Source organism: Lonchura striata, chromosome 1 (assembly GCF_046129695.1).
Source record: "Lonchura striata isolate bLonStr1 chromosome 1, bLonStr1.mat, whole genome shotgun sequence".
Lineage (NCBI taxonomy): Eukaryota > Metazoa > Chordata > Aves > Passeriformes > Estrildidae > Lonchura > Lonchura striata.
This window is the reverse complement of record NC_134603.1, coordinates 118604318-118623673: the sequence shown is the minus strand read 5'-3', so window position 1 is coordinate 118623673 and position 19356 is coordinate 118604318. Positions and strand designations below refer to the sequence as shown.

Genomic DNA, 19356 nt, shown 5'->3' with positions numbered 1-19356 from the left:
CCACACCTGCAGCATTCCTACAGACAGCTTCTCTGAAAATTATAAATTTTAAGGCAATGTTCTCTGAACCCCACCTTCCTTCTCCACGTCTCCCTGGGCCTTTCTGCCCCAGCATCCCTTACATCAGACTTGTTCTGGTGGCACAATGTGAGCCCATTGAAACAAACAAGCTGAAGGAAAGGTGTTCATGCTTGCTGCTGTTTTTCCATAGCACACTGGGTTTTTCCATCAGGTCCTAGGAGTACTTAGCCTAGATGCACTACATCATCAGCCTGCAGTCACAGTAAACACTGAGACTTCTCCACACCCTCAGAGTTGGTTTGGGAAGCATACTTGAATATAGGAAAGAAAAAATTACTATGAGGAATGTGAGCAAGACAGGCCATCCAAACAAAAAAGCCTCACTTGACCAGATCACTGACCTTGCCTAGGAATGTAGGTACTGCACACAGGAAAAAAGTTTTCTGTGCTACTCAAGCTGCAATTAACACCCAGATTTGTAAGATGTTTTCCACAAGGAGAAGTTGTGTGTAAGGTCAGAAGGCAATAAATTATGCTGCATTGTGGATCAGCTTGTTGTTTAGGACACACACATGCAGAAATATCAAAGCCTTTTTGAAATTAACAGTGAGTGATTATGTGAGGCAAATGTAATGAAAACACAACCAGAGCCTCCTAGCTAGGGGTAGAGAGTATTCAACCAAAGGCTTCCTCTGACTCCCACTGCGAACAACAGTATGAAATATGTATGGAAATAAACAAAATTATGTATTAGGAGAATGAAGACTCAAGGCTTTGCACCAACTTATTGTTTTCCTGAACCATTAATTGCTAGACAGCTTTCTGTGTCACAATAGCATTTCAATTACTAAGCTTTTATATTATAAATTTACTGTATGTTTTTGAGGATGGACAGAAAATTTTATAATTATTAAAACATGTCTAACAAGAACAATTATAAAGGATAACTGAGCATTTGGTCCTCCATTTGCTATTATAAAACACAATCTATGCAAACAGATTATAAGCAATTAGCAGGTTTAACAACACATGCCATTAGCTGCAGTCATATTTAAAGCGATTTTTATGCATGTTAAGTGGATTATTTATTTAAGTGATATGCATTTCAGCAGAATACACTGGATGAGAGTGTGTGCAAGTTGCAGGCATGTTGACAAGGAAGGGGTCTTGTGAGTTCAATACACACAGGTGGGAGCTGACACAGACCATTACCAAGGATTATCAATGCTTCCTATAAATCTGATTTTCACTTGCTCATCATTTGCCAGACTAATTGTTTGGGCTGAAACTTTCCGCATTGGATGTGTGATTCAGGCTAATTTTTTTCTTACATTAACCAAATTGGTTCAATTATTTCCAAGACAGAAGCCAGAAAAAAAAAAAAAAAAAAAGACACTTTTAAGACACTTTTGCCAAGAGAAAATATTATCTTCAAGAGTTCAGATATCCCTCTTGCTTTAAAAAGAAGAGAATACATTTTAATCAGGCAAGTGGCTCTCGCCAGGCCAGTTAAAATCAGTTCAAATGTGATGACACTCCAAATGTCTGCAAAGTTGTGAGAGGTGCTAGGCACTGGGTTTAATGTTGGGTTCCACTGGCAAGCATTATCCTCATGCAAAGAGGAAGCTGAGATGCCTTTCCTGCCATTGCTGCTGCCTGTGCCACAGCCCAGGATAGAGGTCAGGCTGCACAGAGAGTGGGACCAGGCTGACCAGCAGGGAAAGCCTGCTAGAAAAAGGAGGAAAAATAAGGTATATCTGACCCATACAAACCACTTATGCAGAAGAAGAAAGTGGGATCCCCTGAAGAAATTAAAAAGAAGAGGATTTAGCTGACTGATAATGAGTTTATGATGAAAGGAAACAGATAGGGTCATGGGTGAGGTACAGCACTTGACTCTGTAAACTCTGTGTGTGTGCAGCACTTAAGCAAGAATAAAATGCACTTAAAAGGATATAATAAATTTTTAGGTCAGAAATGTACAACTCAAAGCTAATGTTCTCAGATACTGACTAAAAACATGCTGCTCCAAAATATTTAGGCCACTCCACAAAGGTCTCCTGTTACTGAGACCCGAAACATCCCCAAAATTGCAGTCAGAAATAAACCTCTGTTTATTGGGAAAAGATCCCTCTTTCTAACATGTACATAAAAATACATCCCCTGTTTCCATGATTAGAAATGAACATAAAAAAAAGGAGAAGCATGGTCTGAGGCAGCTCTTACAGCAATCAGGTAGATAGTTTTACAGAGTTTTTGAAGGAAATATGCCTTTGAAAATCTTCCCCTACAAATCCAGCTATGTACAACTTCATTTTATCAGTCTTGTGGAAAGAATGCAGGAGCTACTCATCACGACTGAGAACAAAACATTAAACAAAACCCCTTCTGAAGGTCAAACTGTGTTTATTTTGTAGGTACTGTGTAGCCTTGCACACACCACCTTTTACCCAGCCCTAGTAGGAGCAGACAATCCCTGTGGGCAAAAACCCCCTGCCTCTGCCTTTGGAGCAGCCACAGCTCAGACCCTGCCATGGTGAGTTTGCTCCACCACAGCTGCACCATGCCAGCACACCCAGGGTTAGGAGGCAGTGACAAGGACAGGGCATCTCTGAACTGCTGTCCTCTGTGGGCAGAGAGTGGGATGGGTAATCTGCCTCAGAATGGGAGAATTTGTGATGGTTTTCACTGATTTCTGCTGTGATTTTTGATCAGTAGCCAAGTGTTGGTTAATTATTGACCTTTATGGCGTGGGTTGCTCAACAGAGAGAGGGCAGTGGATGTGCAACTACACCACAGTCCAGAATTGAAATGGAACAGAGTAGGGCAGAAAACTTCCTGTGACTGAGGGTTCAAGGTTGTAGCCAGTGATTAGTCTTTGAAAGACAGATTTTTTTTCTTTCAATTTTTGGCTCACCTTCTATCTCATTCACCTGTTGTCCTTTCAACAGTGAACTCCACACAACTAGTTGGTTATGAATTAGTCCTAAAGGCAGAAGATGGAGAGGAACGCTGGCTGTGCAGTTGCACCCTGCTGTTCTTCCTACCCCCTACAGTATTATTTATTCCCACAGATAGAACCTTCAACATTCATTTATGACAACACAATTTTCATGGATTATTATGTGCTTATCAATGCCAACTTTCCTTCAGCAAGGAAAATAACCTTCTCCCAGGAGAGATGATTTACAATTTTATACGAAGTGTGGCATCTCTTAAGTAGTTCTAATTTTAACAGGAGAAAGTACACCTTGTTTTACAAGGACAGTGGAACCATTACACAGCACACCACTACAACCTTTGCAGAATGCAAGCATTTCATTAGAAGAAAAACAGATCTTATTCTCTGTGAATTATTTTCTTATTATTTAAGAACTGAGACATATTGGGACTTGGCATACCATGCATTTAAGAAGACAAATTCATAAAAGCAAGAGATTCTGAAAAGTCAGAACCTTGAATTACTTTCTTCCATGAGTTTTATATAAACTATTAGATAACATCTGAAGAATTTTAATGGTAAAAAGGAGCACAACTGAAAATTCACAAGAGAGGTATTTGTCAAAGGCAGATCATCTGCTCTCCAGTCCTGTTTCTTCATTGCATAAGACTATTTCTTTTAGTGCTGGTTGATGTGGCATATACTCCCAATAACACAGCAGAAAAATGGCCTTGATGGACACACAGCTTCCCCTTCCATCCAGTTCTGGGTCTGTTCAGTCTTAATAGTTGACTCTGTGATTTTTCCTTCCCTACAAAATTAACTCTAGACATGATAGAGGAATTATAAAATGTAACTTGTACAGCTACTTATGGATTTATATTTGATCTAACTGCTAAACAGCCTACTAGAGACTTTCTAGATCTGGTCCCAAAATTGCCATCAACAAACAATGTCAAATGTGTGTTGGTGCACATAAAGAGAAAAGAATTGCCTCAGAAAAGCAAACAAAGCACCAAGTGAATTGGAAAGAGTCTGTGAAAGGCAGAGGGCATGCACTGTAGCTCTTTCATGCTCTGGTTGGTTTTTGTGAGCTTGATTTATGTATAATTAACCGTTTTTTTCCCTGCAAACAATTTCATTCGAAGCTGTGCTATCATTTTTACCCCCCATTCTCCTGCCACAGCCACATAAAACATCCAGTTTAACATGATGACAACTGAAACATGCTGCCACAGCAAGAGTCCAAACTTCTGTATTTGCATAAAACCCCACTCTTGTCTCCCTCCTGCTCATCCTATCATCACAAGAATGAAAGAAATTCATAAACTGGAACTCTCATCTCTAATAGAGCTTTGGCCAAAATTCAAGCTTGATAATTAATTACATTCTGTCTTTCCAAATTCCCACACTAGGCTGACTAAGAGAAATAACTCTTCCCCGCCTAGACAACAATGTTTTATATGGCTAATGGACAGAGCATTTCACCTCTGAGAGAGCTGGGAAGCCAACTGGAGAAAAATAAGAGATACTTAACACTTGGATAAGACAACAGCAGTAGATGAAAGAGTACTGTATTAAGTTTTTAGTGTATGTCAAACCAAAAGCTAAATCATTGTTCTGTAATTACACATTCTGTCAGAGAGTAAAAGCACAGATTATCATACAGGACAGGTAGCTGTGAGGAAGATGTCTGAGTGACTACAACACAAGCTGAATGATTAGGGTATTTGAGACAATTCAGATATGGTTATGAAAAGCTGATAAATCAGTAAGGTAAAATATATTTATGTATAGCACTACACCTCAATAAAATAGAGAACGGATCCAAACCATTTCAGTCTGAAGAGTATGAAGCATTAACACTATACCATGATCTTAGACAGCCATAAAAAAAATCACTACCTCATGACACTATTCAGTAAATTGCCAATATATCAAGAGAAGAAAATTATTATGACACCTGTACTGCACACATAACACAAACCACTTATTGCACAGGGATTGTAATTGGACTTTTCTTCTGAGCTTGACATATGAACACTATAACCTTAAGCAGCACTCTTAAAAGATTTTATTTATGGCATATTTTGTATATATTTGTAAAGGACTTAATTAACTTCTTTCCCTGCAGACTTCTTTCCCTTCTAGTACAAAAGGGTGTGCATCATCACTGAAAAACATCACAAGGCAAGGCTGGCATGAATGGTCTTGCTAGTATTGTATGTACTTCACACTGGCAAAAAAACAGTGCAATTCTGGAGATATAATCAATAAAACCTGCGTTGTTCTTCCTTAGTCTGGTGTGTCTCATATTTCCTGTCCATCTCAATTCACTGTTTTAAAGATAATATAAAAGTGTGAAGTTGTATCCATGCAAGAACAAGATATTAATATATGCAATAAACTACTTTTGTATTGATCATATTACTATGGAGAATGTATGCTGTGGATGAACCAAAAGCATAGAACTGTTCTCCATTTACCAGATTATAAATGGAGACACTGTTTCTGTTTAGTTAAGGCTTCTAAAAACTTTTCTAGTTCTAAACCAGAAGCAGAGTGATTTCAGTCCAGTTACATTTGAAAACTGGTGTTGGAATCCCCTCCAATTCTTCATTCATTCCACTCATATTCAATCTGTAGGGCATAATCCCTCCAATAGTATAATACAGGTAAGGTCCAAGACACTACAAGCGTAACAACCATAACATGTACTCACATTCTGATGCACCCTGTGCATGCTCTTGAGATGAAGAGGCTCATGAAGGGAAGAGGAGGTGCAGGCAGTGATCTCTTCACTCTGGTGACCAGTGACAGGACCCAAAGGGAAAAGGCTCCTTACCCAGAGGGTGATTGGGCACTGGAACAGACTTCCCAAGGAAATGGTCACAGCACCAGCCTGATAGAGTTCAAGAAGCATTTGGACAATGCTCTCAGGCACATGGATGACTTTTAGGGATGGTCCTGCACAGGGCCAAGAGTTGGACCTTGTGGATTTCTTCCAACTCAGCATATTCTGTGATTTTGTGAGGTTTGCTGAAAGCAGTTCAGGCAACTAAGCATTGGAACCCTACTCCCACATCACCACCAATGTACTGGGCAGAGATGTAAGAAAACAGCTCAGGTAGAATAATTAGTATCATCAACTTTGCACAACAAATCAATCTTGCTCAGCAGCAGAAATGCTGGGTCATTATATACTGGCTGAGAGAGACAATAAAAATTCAAATCTTTCTGAGCGCAGAAATGTTAAGCAGAATGTTTGCGTGAGTGTTTAGTTTATTTTTATGTGTTGACTTGGCAGTAAGTATAAAGTTGAACATTAATTCTTAAAAAAAATCAATAGTTGTATATCATGGACCTTCAGATTTCACACACACACACACACAAGAAAAAAAAAAGAACCCAAACCAAGAACATCTACACAAACTTGTACATCACTATTTGATTTAGAATGGATTATCACACAAAATTCTTATAAGCATGGTCATTAATATTATGGTTTTCTTGCTCTCTCCACATTACCTTCATCTATCGGAGAGTAGCAGCATACAATACAAGAGCTCCACAACAACTTTTGTGTAAAAACTAATGGCAAGCATCACAAATCTCAACACTGTAAATCACACTTCCTTCCTCCTCTTGGTCACAAAACATAATTACAGCTGAATCTAAGCATAATACACAAATTGTTCTCAGTGTTTTGCATGGACACCAAGCCCTTTATCCACAGATCCTAACTCTCCTTAGATATTTGAATTTAGGTCTGAAGATCTCCCCATAATACTCAGACAGGAGAACTAGATTAACTAACATTGCATCAGGGGACATAAAATAAATTCTTGAAATTATATTCCCAGTTTGAAGAGGATTTATATACCTGCTTTTTCAGACAATGTACTGAACAGCTCCCTCACTCATATCTGGCAGCACAGAGAGATACTAAAGAGAATTTATGCTTCTAAGCTCATGATGATGAAAATAGCCTCAAAATAAAGTGGAAATGCTTTTAATTCACCAAGCTACCCTTAGCTCTAGCTGGATATCCTGAGAAGGAGGAAGGGAGGCAACAGGAGCAATATATGCACTTCCCTGAACAAAGGCACTTAGGATCAATCTCCTCAGAATCAGACCTATTCTGAGAGCTTGTGCAAAGAAAAAAACACATTAAAGAGGGCAAAAGAGTCTGTTACAATCCCATTTATCAGCTCTCATCCAGGTGGTCTCTTAGGAATACTGGGCTTTTACAGAACATTTAAAGGAATGAGGGATTGGACTATCATTTGATGAGTTATGGAGGCCACATCAACTCATGCATAGATCCTGAATGTACAGATACAATATAGATATAATTTATGGGTAACGTTACATCAGTCAGTCTACTGCTCCTGACTGACTGATCCTCAGCTTCAGCACGCACCCCAAATCACTGCAGAATCCAGGACTTTCTTTAGTGTTCTCCCTGCATCTCTGAAATCTTTGGTCACAGGTCCTAGCTCTTCCCAGAGCTGGAGGTAACCCTCGAAAACTGTAAATCTGTTACACACTTGAGGAACAAAGACCAAACTACAGCCCATCCTTTGGGTCTTAGAAGAACTTCTGCTAACCAATAACTGCAATATAACTGTCTCCTTGAAATGCTTCCTTTGTTTAATTCAGTAGCAATACTCATGGAGGTTATTGCCTTTGAGCATAATTTTTTCAGCTGTTTATGAGCTTTACAAAACATTAAAGATCCTCTACCTTTCTCTGAAGGTCATGGGACTCCACATGAATATGCTGATAATAAGGTCAAGGCATTAATCTGAAATAAGGACTGAGACTTCAAAACTTTGGAAGGAAATGTATAAAAAGAGCCCAAAACATCACAATGCGAATGATGAAATTAATTACAGTAAAATGGTCAGTCTGCTTTTCTAAGATTTCCAGGCCATTTGAGATATTGCTGAATCTTAGCAACTTAACTAGCAACAGTCTGATGTAAGTGATATGAGCCAGATTAAAAAACTTTTTGGGTTTCAAAGAATAGACTGGAACATCACTTGGAAAATATACTCTTTGGTAATACAAGCCTACTGATGATTTTAATTTACTACATATATTTTTAATGTGTATGATTCAGTTCTCCACATCCTTATTAACTTTATATCCTTTGTCATGGACTGGCTGGTACCACTGTAAAGCAAGAAGAGAATCGGTTTTGAAGATCTTAACTGAAAGGCAGCTAGTAATAAAATAAAATATATTAACATATGGATCAAGAACATCTTGAACAGGAATTTCAAAATGGCTCACACAATGGAGCCATTAAATTACAGAATTACTGAATATTACACACATTACAGAAATGTTGCTTATATTTTGGTTTACTGACATGGTAAATTACCAGCTTTGTTCACTGTAATACACACTTTTCAATTATCTGTTTAGATTTATCAGCATAACTGGATTTATTACACACATGTAGACACCTGTTTTATAAAATCAACCAACTGTGCCAAAACGACCATGCTGGAATCCTCTGGATCTCATCCAAGAGGAAATGCTTTGAAAGCATTGCTGAACTGCCCTAAGAACCTTTCAGTTTTATAATGAGGATATCAGCAGCAAAAGTAGAAAATAATTTATGAATTGCTAATGTCTGCAGCAAAAAGACTAAAGAAAAAATGCTAAATTTTTATCATTTGGCCATTATTACAAATCATGAAGACCAAGACTAACAATTCTTTCCTTGTGAGAAGTGTCTGGTATCTTTGCTGTCAATCTAGTTATCTTCTACAGATGCATTTAAGTTTTATTCATAACAGAGGAAAAAGTGAAACGCAAAAGGATGAAAATGGGGAAAAAATCCCAAATTCTCATACAAATTCAAATCACACAAGGCTCTTCTGCCTTTTTTCAACTAACTGCCTATTTCCAAGTACCACCCCAACATTATGGGGCATCTCCCACAGAGATACCCTTCCTTCTAAGGCCACTGCTGGAGGCCAAGGGGGACACCCTCTGTGACATCTCAAGTATCACTGTGCATCAGCGTGTTGGCAGCTGAACCGAGGCATTAATTATGTTCCCAAACAAGAGCCTGCAATCAATCAAAGGCACACTCCATGATTCACATTTGGTGTTGAAAAACCTTCTCAGTCAGGAGTCTCATGGGAGTAGTTCATGACAGTAACCCCTGAGGGATTCCACACATGCCACACCACAAGATTAAAGGATGATTCCAAAAGGTTTCTCTGTTGTGACTGTGCCTACTAAGACATTTGCCTTGATCATTGCCCACTTTGGTGCTGTTGTAAATGGGCTGGCCAGGATCTTTCCAAGCACATCAGCCCAAGAAAATCAAAGTTCAAAAACTGCATTCAGTTTACTTTTATTTGATCTGAAACCCTTCCGACAGGTAAAGTTTTGATCTAGGTCATCTCTGCGGTCTACAGATGATAATTCCCCAGATAAATTTCAGGTCTCCTCCAGCTCTGAAGTTCAGTTACTCCAGCTCTATAGCCAAGCTCTCACACTAATCCAGAAATTCTTTAAGAAGTTTTCAGCAATTAAAAAGGGAGAGTACATGCAGAAGACAAACTAGTTAAAACAGCCCCTCCTCACATTTGTAACTTTAAATATTTCACTGATATGGTACCATCACCTATTGCAAGTCAGAACTGTTCAGATAGAGGAAAACAGAGAAATTCAGCCTTATTGTGGTGGAGTGCATTGGCCTTTATCACATATTCCAAATTCTGGTAAGGTCAAAAAAGGATGCTAAAGCATCCAGAAATTGTGTCAACAGTGTTTGTTGCAGTGAAAACAGAGCAAATTGATTTCTCTGTAGAAGTTCATGAGCATGGACATGCATTTCCATTCCTAATAAATATGAAGATTCTTTGTTTACTTAGTGCTGAGCTGAACAATGGACCAATTCAGTCTCAGAGAGAGACTGATTTCCAGAGGTCTTAAGAAAAAACACTTCAGTGGACAAGTGTTTTGAGGTCTCTGTGTATGGGTGGAATAACCCCAAGCCCAAAAGGAAATGAAGACACCCTTGGGGTATAGTATTGCAGACTGAGAAAAAATGAGAAAAGATTTTTTGGATAAAGTATTGTTGAAAGCATGTGTAAAAAATCTCCTCTAAATAGTCTTAAAATACGTTTAGTGGTAGTGCTTTTTTTTTAATTCCACCACATTAAGAAAATAAATCTCTCCTCCTACTCTTTCCTCAACATTTGTGAAGATCTTAAAAGAGCAAAATTTGATACAAATAAAGTGATCACTATAAAGAATGATTGTTACATATTAACTACTGAATAATCCACAGATAGCAGTGACATGTATATAATGATACGCTTCAACCTTAGGCAAATAATTCCAGATTTTCTTTTTTTTTTTTTCAATGCTCACAGAGGAAATCATTACTGATCTAGATAAATATTTCAAAGTTCAGTTCAGTTAAGAGCTTTACTTCAAATTCAGACTTTAGAAAATTTTGTTTAGAGTCCAATTAATTTTATTTCTATCCATTCTTTTCCCCAGCAAGGCTATATATTAAAATTTTTCTTTTTATACAATAATTTACCTAAAAAATAGGAAAAAAAAGGAAAAAGAAAAAGAAAAAGAAAAAGAAAAAGAAAAAGAAAAAGAAAAAGAAAAAGAAAAAGAAAAAGAAAAAGAAAAAGAAAAAGAAAAAGAAAAAGAAAGGAGAAAAGGGAGACTACTATGGTGGTAAAAGAGAAAATATTATCAGGCTGCCTTTCACTACAGAGATTTCCTTGGAAAGCTAACATAAAAGAGTGGAAGAGTACCATTATTAATAAATTTAGCAATGAATAATCACAGGTCTAAGAATTATCATTATCTGGTTGTGCTTGAGCTAACAAGTAGGAACAAAAAAAATCTCAATTTTGAATGGCACTGTATAGCAATTTAAAGAAAATATTTTACATTACTCTTCCTTTTAAGAGTTTTGAGGAAACTGGAAATGGGGGGATTTTTTCTCAATGTTTTTCTTCTGTTGTGTACATGCAGTAACTACACTTCAGTAGTTCTGCTGAGGAGTTTCAAACCTGGTGTTTCCTATAAAACTTCAACTGCAAATCTGTGAACTTCTCAAAACATAAAAAGAAATAAGAAAACTGAAATCAGATACTTAGCAACTCCAATGAGACCTTTTCCTATCCCAACAACTGCACTTTACATGTCATCATAGTCACAATCTTATTATTATTGCTCATTTTACACCTTTACACATGGGGGACTATGTCAGAAGCCAATATCCCTCACTCCCAATCTGTTTTCTGACATTCACAATCCTAGGTAAGATCCTAGGTCTTTCTCAAGCACAGCATAGCAAAAATTACATTAATACCTATTAAACTAGGTAACTAAGTTCTGGTCACAAGAAAGGTTTTACACATTTTCATTACAATTTATATATTTTCATAGAAAACAGAATTTTTAAATAAAATGGTCAAAAGTTTACTGTCAACAGAATTCTACGATTTATTTTTTTCTTTTCATTAAAAAATAATATTTTGCAGTAAATAACAAGACAACACTGTATTAACCTGCATTAGTCACTTAATTTACTAAGGGCTATTCAGCTATTTGTTCTGAGATCAGTCTGCATCTTCATGGCTATCCAAGAGTCATGCACAATCTTGACACCTAGGAATGGGGAATCCACTCTCCAAGAAACTGGAAAAAACAGCAAGATGTGCCACATTTCCAAGACCATCAGGGAAAGTTAATGTAATCCTAGCAAGGTCAAATACGCTCATGGCTCAAGCCTAAATCAAACTTGCAATTTAAACAGCCTTGATCTAGATGTGTGGAAAAGGTAATAAGTAAACACTGTTCCTTTGACTGCTTAGGGCAAAAGGCATAATTTAATTCCCATTTAATCTCATTTGTAAATAAATCAGTCCCAAAAAAAATTATCTTCGTTTCAGCAAACTCAATTTGATTATCTTCCCAATAATAGTGAAAGCATTTTTGTCAACTGCAACTGAAATAGATAAAATCCAAATGCTAAAAACTTCAGTAAAAAATTCAGGTTTTATATTCAATTTTCTGGCAAGTATCTCAAGAGGAATAGTCGTCTATTTCTTCCTATAGGATGCAGAAAATGTAGATTTACATAACACTACACAAAATCACACGTGTATAATTATTACTATATCTATCACCAAGTGCCTTTCAGATAACTGTAAATTTTTTATGAAGTAATGAAATTGCTTGTAGAAGTACAAACATTATATAATGCAACATTACCCTATTAATGTATAATTTGAATGCTGTGCAACCAAAAGAAGTCTGTCATAACAACCCGACACAATACAGAATACTCAAATGCTTTATTCTTCCTGTCAAACAATTAACTCCTTCTTTTTTATTTCTGAAAGTGAGCATATAAATATTATGAAAACTTCCAACAAAATGACCTGGAATTCAAATTTATACTGGAGTTCAAAATTCATAGCTAACATCCATAACAGTCCAAACAATCTTCTAATGTAAAATATAATAATTAATTAGGAGTAAAAAATTAAAAATCACATGCCCAGATAGAGGACAAAGTCTCTGTAGTGCTTGCATTGGATTTATTTCAGTCTTGTTTGCCTTGCATGAAACAGTACAGTTTCAAAAGAAAACACCAGGAAACCTCTGAGCTTCAAGGACAAAAGCTGGAATCAAAAGCAAAAACAAAAGCAGTATTTTCGTTTCAGATGTGCTTTTCAAGAACTGAGTTTACTCTGTTTTTCTTACAAGCTGCTGACCATGGGGAACACAGTCATTTTCAACTCTACTACCGCAGCAAACAGCTCTGGTGATTCCCTCTGATATGCTGCTGCCACACTGGGACGGTCTCTCCATTTTCCCAAAAGTCATCCCTGACTCACCATCATCATCATCTTCCCAGTGGTGGCAGAGGTTGCCTCCTCTCAGCGCAGCCACCAGAGCTGCCTGTGAGCTTTGTGGGACTTCTCAAGATGGAAGAGCAGGAGGACTCCAGAACCCCGTGCTCCCCAGCCTGCCTCATCAGGGATGAACTTCCCAGCTGCTCTGTGCACTAGGCACAGGAAGGTCACACAAGGATGCCCCAGCTGGAGAAAAGATCTGGAGCACAACATGCCTTGGTTTCAGTCTAACCACCATGGTGTGCAGGAGACAAATCCAAGCCATATTATAGCACCTCAGTCTAAAACACCCTGGCCATGGCTCCACCACAAAGTCTAATCACCTCTTAACACAGGGATCTTATAAAAGTTATATAATGGAGACAAGAATCATCTCATTAAAAAAATTAAGAATATGGGCAAATGAAAAACTAACTTTACTCTGAACACAAAAGAAATGCTGTGGTTTTGTTCTTCCTTTCCTTAAACAAAATGGCTGTGTACAGACAGGACCGTCACTATCAAGACAAAATACCTCTTATATGATCATAAGCAACAAAACTCTCTTGGCAGTATATAACCAGCTCTAATCAGAAGACAGAGTTTAAAAAACCCACAATACCAAAAGACAACTCACTAAAAATAAAATAAAAACCTACCTCAGGACCAACAGGAAGTAGTACCATCCCGCTGAAGTTCATTGTTACAGATTTTAACTCAACTATGAACTTTCCCAATTATTTCCAGCACTGAGTAACATCCTGAACTTAGCAACACTGATCTTCACTTCTGGTTCCCTGCTGCAACGCTGTTTTCTAGCAGAGAAGGAATCTTCAAATCGGAAGTATAGCACATACACAATGCAGACTTCAAACAAAGGACCATTGTCACAATGAGGAGCCTGCCATGAATAATCTCGTTATTGCAGTCATGAATGATCTGACTCATGAAGCGTCTGCTGCGATGTTTCAGGCTACAATCACTTGCTTTTACACAAAGCACACCTGGCTATTTTGCACTCATCCAGCAAACAGATGCTTAGCAATGCTATTTGGTTTTATAAAAAGCCTGGAGAGAGTACAGGCAGAGTTAAGAGGAAATTAATTATTCTATCATTCTATGTTTCTCCTCCCCTTCTTTGAGAAAGGGGGAGACATACCTACTCCTCCCTCACATATTTTGCTTTACACATTAGGATAAAACACTTCAAGTACTTCAAGGATACAAGCAGTGCGAGCTCAGGCAGCGCTGAGTACCCGATACTCGACTGGGCAGGAAGGCACGCTGGGTGGGCAGCACACACAGGTCACCTCCAGCACCCCCACACGGGTCCCAGCAAAGCACTGCCATCGCCATCCCTGTGGCACCACAGGCACTGGCACTCCCACCTGCCCCAGCAGGGCACAGGACACAGCCATTCACTCCGGGGAGGCTGCCCCATGCCAAGGGATCTCACAGGCCCTCGGAACAATCCCGCTTAAAAAAATGCTGTGACGCAGTGCTGCACAGGTACCAAGCTGGATGAACCCTGCTGGGGCAACATCAGTTTTCAGGGTTCTACCAGCTTTAGAGGGAAAGCCATCATTCTCATCATTCATTATAAGGATTAATACTAGAAAATAAACACCCAGTAACATAAATATTCACAGAAGGACGGGGAAAAAAAGGTGCAAGGCAGCCAAGCTACATCTTACATCCTTTACAAACAAGAAACCTACTCAATTTAACTTCAGAATTCAACTTACCAAACCTTTGCCAGCCCCAGGCAGCCTGGGCAGGCAGGAGTCCAAAATGCGATAAAATTATTATTTAAAAAAAAAATGAAACTTATAAGAATACACAAGTGTTTCTTAATAAGGCAAATTAAGTTTCTTTATGAGGATATTCCCAAGCTAAACACACATTTTAACTTGAAATAGAGGGAATGTTTTGTTAAAGTATTATGCAGATGTGAAGCTGCTTTTATGTAACTCAATTTATCAGAGAAACATGCTGTATCATGTAGTTAAAATATTATAGAGATAAAAGGATAATAATTGAAATATTTGCATACGATGTAGTACAAAGAAATAATGTATGTGAACAGACTATTTGTTGTCATATTAGCCTCAAGCAAATAAGGAAATAAGGGAGGATTTATTACTGTGTGTCTGGGGCTGTAGGATGGTAAATTTTACTGACTGTAGTTTAAATAAAAGTCTAGAAAAGTAATGGGAGAAGTCCTATCAATAATTCAGGACAAATTAATGGTACAAAATAAGGACTTTAAGTTTATTGAAATAATTAATGAATTTACCTTGTTTATTCATAGTACTTATAGGACTGACTTCTAACTGGAATTTCTTACATCTGCACTTTAAAGAACTGTTGCCATGTTGAGGGCTGCATACCATATCCTTCATAAATAACAAACCAATTGGATCTGTTGCTCTACAAAAGCTGGCAGCACCTCTGCCTCAGGAGCCTGGGCACCCAGCCCAGGGTCCTGCTGCTGCACCCAGCCACATCTCCTGGTGCTTTCCAGTTGGACTTTTGATCCCACTGTTATCACTGTGACCCTTTCCAGAATCTGACAACTCTGGTCGTTACCTCCCAACCTCTACACTTCAATGAACTGAAGATGAGCTTGTAGACTCTCCCATTGCAATGCTGACCTTTGTCAGCTAAAATATCTCTGTCCCTGTTTTGTGCCTCACTGCAGCAGGCAAGGTGAGCAAAGAGGAGAGGAGGAGAAAGAGGAAAATAAACTTCAGCATGCACATATGCACATATGTTTACACACACATGCATACATGGGTGTATAAACACATACTTAACTATATTCAGTATACCTAAAATAAAGTTTACAAATATGGCATACATATGTAACTAGAAAGTAAAGGTGGAGCCCTGAATCCAGAGTCTCATCACTGAAGCTCACTGGTAAATCAAATCCAACAGCCATGGTTTGATTCAGGAGGTTGGTTGAACCCAAAAGAAAAGCCTTGTGACAATTCTCTCTGTAAGAGCCGATGCTCACCAAGGGCAGCAGGAAGGGGTGTGCCACACCACTGCTGGGGTCAGTGCCAGGCAGCAACTGAAACTGAGGCTTTAAATTCCATTACCCGGCAAGTATCTCGAGGAATAGTAGTCTATTTCTTGCTATAGGATGCAGAAAATGTAGATTTACATAACGCTACACAAAATCACACGTGTATAATTATTACTATATCTATCACCAAGTGCCTTTCATATCACTGTAAATTTTTTATGAAGTAATGAAATTGCTTGGATATGGAAAAAAAATTGATAAATTATGGAAAAGATAGAAGATATGGAAAAAAATAATCATATACCCTTATGCCTATGCATAGTAGGACCACATTGGAGAACACTTAAGAGATTTAAGAAATCACTTTTTAAATAATTTCAGCTTTTTGGGTTTTTTTTCAGAGATGGCAAGCAGATTAAAAGAGTGTTTATTTCAAGTGGTATAGCTAAGGCTCTACAATTCCATGTATAGATATTCCCTAGGGAAAGAATTCCCTTCCATAGTTGAAACCAATCTACTGTAAACAGATCAGATTAAACCAAAATGACACATTCTCAATGCAGTATTAGACTGTCAGCATATTCCTTCATAATTCCACAGGTATTTTGGAATGGTACAGACCAGCCACAGATAAATAAAAGAAAAAGCAATTCTCAGCTATGCATTTGTTAACTATTTTCTTATTCCCTCCCAATAATAACATAATCTTCCATAAATGCCATGGAATTACAGCATTTTAGACTTCTTAAAAATAACAGGGGTGTTTCTGGGAAATAATAATACTTGTGGAAGTATTAGCAGGCTGTTGTTCCGTTCATGTTCAACTTGAAAATGAAAAAATTCAAATTTTAAAATGTGTAAAAGCTTTGGTATAAAGTTTCTTAATGTCATGCTACCAAGAAAAAAAATGCACCCCCAAATAAAATTGCTGACATAGTCTTAAATCCCAAAAAGTAATGAAAAATCCTAAATTAAATCATAAACCTAAATTAAATAATAAACTTTCTAAAAATAAAATTATGTTATTTCCTAACCTAAGTTATTATTTGTGCTAAAATTTGCAGAGTATTATGATTATTAAGCAGAACACAATTTTATTTGAGTATAAAAGTTTGGGACTTTCCTCATATGACCTTCCTGGCATACTGCCAAGCCTCAGCTCTTGATGACATTTAATCTGAACATAATCCCTGAAATCTCTGCACCATTACTGGGTTGCATGGGAATGATTCCCTGACAGCATACACAGAATTGTGCTATAAATTTTATTTTCAGCTCATGGTTGTTCCCCTTCCTTACCAGCTGTTGCAAATTATTTGTTTGAATAAAACTAAATAATCTATATCTTTTATTTGCTCTAGAACCACATAATACCTAAAATAGAAAACAAGTCCAACACTTCTCATTTCAGTTGGTATTCTACTGATGGCTACCATATTTTTAAGGGAGTAAACTCCAGAAAATAAATGAAGTTCAGCAGCTGATGAAAAGCCTGGGTAATGAGCTGCAGTGGTGCAAACAACCCCGTTGACTCTAAACAGGAGAAAGACCACATTGCAGCAGAGGGTTCCAGCTAAGGGTACTCACACTTGACTGCAGGCTGAATGAGCAAATGCCTTTACAAAGAAAGAATACACTTAAAAGAGCTTTTTTCATATTCAAAGATGCCTCTGATCTCTGAAGCCAACTGTCTTTTTGTCATTAATGCTGGGAAAAATCACAGTGCCCAAGATTTCCACATCTGTGATTTTTGGCACTTGTGTAAGTGTAGGAACTCAATAACTGATGTCTGAACAACACCAACAAAACTGAGGTAACAGAGCAATTTATCCCACAGGAAAGTGTAGAAAAGCTTCAAAATCACTGCAACAAGGTAAGTGTGGATCTCTCTTTCTTTTCTGTGTGCTCAGGATTTCACAAGTATTTTTCCCCTGCATTCCCTGCAGGATGGAGCTAGTAGGCAAAGCAGCACTGACTTTAATCTTACTAATGCATGTCCTAAAAGCAGTGAATCATACAGCAGTAAGAGCACCAGTATGGGACGCAGAGACCTACCCATTGACCTGCATACTTAGCTCAGCAACAATCTAAGTGTCATTACAGTTCATGGGAGCTAACACCAGCCTGCCTACATTTGCTGTGGTCCAATTGCAGCCTGAAGCAAACATTGGCTCTTATTGAGACTTCTTGTTTACCGTGTGATCCCAACATTCTCCCTTTCTCATGAAAGTAAGTAAGTAAGTAAATAAGGCGAAGAAAAATTAATTATTCCCTGCAAAAAAAAAGTATAAAATTATATCAGATAAAGCAGTTTTATGGTTTTTTAAACTCTTCATTTTCAGCATAACGCTTGCTTTGTTCAGTGGGCTTTTCTCCCTGTACATTAACCCCTTCCCAGAAAGACTTTTCCTACACAGAGCTGACCAAGGACCATAATTCTGCAGGAAAAGAGAAAGTCCACACATAAAGGTTTATTTCATTACCTCTAAGTTACTTCTAATGTCAATCTCTTTATACATGTAAACAATGAAATAGGAATACCTATTTCAAAGGTATTCCTTCAGGTTGAGGTGCAGAGGACCTCTGAGTTCTCTTTAAGAAAGCCAAACTCCAAGGAAAAATAGGAACTACTCCTTTGTTTCCTACAACAGAGTAGCTTGATCCAATCAAGAGACACTTGATCAATGGGGAGCTGTTAATGTTTGGTTTAGGCCATGTAAGAGTGAGAAATTGAGAAACATGTTTTCACCTGGCCTTCAGCCAGGCACAATGCCACCACTAATGAATGGCTGCTATAATGAGACCTTTTGAAAGGGTCATATGTGAAATGAATTGATGAACACAATGCAAATCTCACATCCATATCAAAGAGGGGCAAAAAAATCACTGCAGTTTATAATAAATATGTTTAGGTGTTCTGATGCCAGCCTACTGCCAAAGGAATCCACTGACAGGGACGGGCAAGGTCTGTTTGCAGTGCAGTCCTCCCCAGGGAGATGCATTTCAGGGCTTCCAGCCAAAGCCTCCAAAACGCCTCCAGGGTAGTGGTTGGGCTGGAGCTGCCCCATCACGCCCTTCCACTGCAGCCAGATTTGCCTATTTTTGCAGCTGGCACCACCAAAGGCTACAGAAACTTGTAGTCAGCACAATCTCTTCCAGACTGACTTTTCAGTCTCTTCAGCTAATGAATACTGAGAGGAGTGCATAGACTGGCAACAAGTGTAAACAGAGTTTACACAGGAGACCCTGCATGTCTCACAGCCTTTCTTTTTCCTAACATTTTCTGTGTGACTATTACCATCATGGTTCTCATGACTCTCACTAGCCTCAAACCTGCCCACCACACCAGTTTTTAAAAGCACCATTTCATCTAGCACTAACACAACAAAATCCCTTTTGCTCAGAGTTCCTAATCCCCTTGACAACAGCGCTGTACACAGATTGTCACGATGAAGAAACCTACACTG

The 19356-nt window shown here is 38.1% G+C and overlaps 1 protein-coding gene across 12 annotated transcripts in view; it reads right to left on the bottom strand.

Moving 5' to 3' along the window:
• THRB (thyroid hormone receptor beta) overlaps positions 1-19356 on the bottom strand; it is a 168409-nt gene that overhangs the window by 86785 nt on the left and 62268 nt on the right. The window contains exon 1 of one of the 12 annotated variants that reach the window (XM_021538092.3): positions 7709-7733. The exons of the other annotated variants lie outside the window; for them this stretch is intronic. The gene's annotated coding sequence lies outside the window, so the exon portion shown is untranslated. Of the gene's footprint in view, positions 1-7708; positions 7734-19356 lie in introns of those variants that run through there. 12 annotated transcript variants of the gene reach the window in all.